Source organism: Anas acuta, unplaced genomic scaffold, assembly GCF_963932015.1.
Source record: "Anas acuta unplaced genomic scaffold, bAnaAcu1.1 SCAFFOLD_131, whole genome shotgun sequence".
Taxonomy (NCBI): domain Eukaryota; kingdom Metazoa; phylum Chordata; class Aves; order Anseriformes; family Anatidae; genus Anas; species Anas acuta.
The window spans coordinates 232,501-235,130 of NW_027076161.1; the positions used below are offsets into that span (position 1 = coordinate 232,501).

The 2,630-nt window shown below is 50.0% G+C and overlaps 1 long non-coding RNA gene across 1 annotated transcript; it reads left to right on the plus strand.

The window, feature by feature from the left end:
• The first annotated feature begins 210 nt into the window (after positions 1 to 210).
• On the plus strand, positions 211 to 2,184 carry LOC137849046 (uncharacterized). Its single transcript, XR_011091649.1, has 2 exons — positions 211 to 739; positions 2,005 to 2,184. It is a non-coding gene; the product is annotated as an uncharacterized lncRNA (long non-coding RNA).
• The last annotated feature ends 446 nt before the right edge of the window (positions 2,185 to 2,630 follow it).

Sequence of the window (2,630 nt, forward strand, 5' to 3'; positions counted from 1 at the left end):
TCCCGTTATGCTCTGCGCACCCAAAATGGGGGTCGCGCCACACCTCGGCCGCTCCAACCGCGTTTCTCCCCGCTGAGCTGGCGAACTCCGAGCGGAACGGCAACCGGGCCAGCCACAGGTACAGCGCCTACAGGTACCGCCGGGGCTGGGCGCTGAGCCCTGAGCCGCGCTGTTCCGCAGGAAGGCGGCGTCCGGCATCGCCCGGTACCCCAGCGAGATACGGAGCGGGGCCGAAGCCAAGAAGCTGGTAGGGGTCTGCGCCCTGCCTCCCGAGGGGGGTCGGGGGGCCGGTGTCGCGGTGGGGGGAGGTTCCCGGGGCGGGGGGGCGGTGGCTGCTGCGGGGGCCTCACGGAGCCAGCTGGGGCCTGCAGCTGTCTGCGTGCCGAGGGCTTCTGTGGTGGCAGCTTTCCCCTTCGCTGCTTTACTGCCCCGCTCAAGTTGGAGGGCAGTAGGAATCAAAGCCTGGTCTAGAATAAGTAACGCAGTCGGCAAAGTGCTGTGTTTATGCTGCTTGTGTGGAACCCTGCGTGCTCTCGTTCCCTTATGGAGCAATGTTTTGTTGCGGTTTAAGTGACATCATAGTTCTTCCTGCGGGGCTTTCTTTTTTTCCTGGCTGTCAGTGATCTTGAGGTTAACTGGTGTTTCCTTCTCCCCCAATATTTAGGCTGGAGTTGGTGCTAAAATAGCAGAGAAAATTGATGGATTTTTATCCACTAGCAAACTACGCAAATTGGAAAAGGTGTGTTTCTTCCCTTGTATTGTATTTCTCAGTAGTTGATTTTCTTTGTACTTTGCAATGTAGCCTGCTTACTGTGTGCAATTTCTAATGCTCTCTGTGGTGAGACTCGAGTCAAGCATTAGAATCACAGAATGGTTTGGGTTGGAAGGAACCTTAAACATCATCTAGTTCTAACCCCCTTACTGTGGCCAGGGACACCTTCCCCTAAACCAGGTTGCTCAAAGCTCCATCCAACCTGGCCTTGAGCACTTCTAGGGATGGGGCATCCACAGCTCCTCTGGGCAGCCTGTTCCAGTGCCTCACCACCCTCTGAGTAAAGAACTTCTTTCTAACATCTAGTCTGAATCTATCATCTTTCAGCTTAAAGACATTACCCCTTGTTCTATCACTACACGCTCTGACAAGGAGTCCCTCCACAGCTTTCCTGTAGGCCCCCTTTAGGTATTGGAAGGTCACTAGAAGGTGTGCCCAGAGCCTTCTCTTCTCCAGGCTGAACCACCCCCACTCCCTCAGTCTGTCTTTGTAGGTAGGTGTTCCAGCCCTCTGGTCATCCGCATGGATGTCCTCTGGACTCGCTCTAAGAGGTCCATGTCCTTTCTGTGCTGGGAGCCCCAGAGCTGAATGCAGGGCTCCAGCTGTGGTCTCAGGAGAGAGGAGCAGAGGGGGAGAATCACCTCCCTTGACCAGCTGGTCATGCTACTTTTGATGCAGCCCAGGACATGGGTGGCTTTCTGGGCTGCAAATGCACATTGCCAGCTCTTTTTTTCTCATCAACTGACACTCCCAGGTCCTTCTCCTTGCGGCTGCTCTGAATCCATTCTTCACCCAGCCTGTGCTTGTGCTTGGGATTGCCCCCACCCAGGTGCAGGACCTTGCACTTGGCCCTGTTGAATGGTTGACAAGGAGTCTGTGCCGAGTACAAATTAAGGAACTAGAAGTTCTGCCAAAGTTTCAGTATTATCTATGAACGTGAATATAGTTTGTGAATGTTGTCCCTGAGAAGTGGAATTATGACTCTGGAAGGCTGTTGAGTTCTGAGTTTTATGCATGCTGTTCACCTTCACATGGGAAGTTAAGATAGTTTGTAGGCATGGTACGTATGGTACTGTAGTAACGCACAGTTCTACTGTTGGTGCTGTTTTGTTCCGATTTATAGTAGCTCTCCAAAGCAGAATCTGGCCAAGTTGTTTTATCTTCTTAAGCTTCCTTTTTGTACTGCAAATGGAGCAAAGAAGATTTGGTTTGTGTTATTTTGTTTTTTGCAGATTCGACAAGATGATACAAGTGCATCTATCAACCTCCTGACACGAGTTACTGGCATTGGGTAAAGCTTAGTTATTTTGGTGGTGTTTTGTTGTTGCTTGTTCACTTGCTTGTTTGTTCTTGTTTGTTTTATTTGGTGGAGTTATAAACAGAAGTTGTGTGATTATAAATTCTGAAAAGAATGAGTTTGGGCTGATGCTGTAGTACCCACACCAAGACCTCAGAGTTGCAGAGACAATTGCACAAGAAGAAAAGGCAGTTGTCAATTACAGACTTTGCAGTAGAGGAATAGAAGTTGGAAAGCTCCTGTGTGCAAGCTGAAAAGGGAAGAAGAAAATAGGTGATCAAAAACCATGAAAAATAGAGAAGAGTAGAATTGTTTAGGTGAAGACTTGTAACAGGCGAGCAGCTGTGTATTTTCTGTGAAGCACCAGGTAGAGTATGAACCTGGATTGCACAGTTAATGGGGAAACAGGGGATGGTCCTGGTGCCGGAAAACTACACCGACCAGCATTCCTTGGACAGCCAGTCACAGGCCGAGTTTTCGAGAACTACATTTACCAGCACACACTGTAACCCTAGCCCTTACCGCCCTTACAAAAAAGCCTCAAGCCCTAACCCTAAAAAT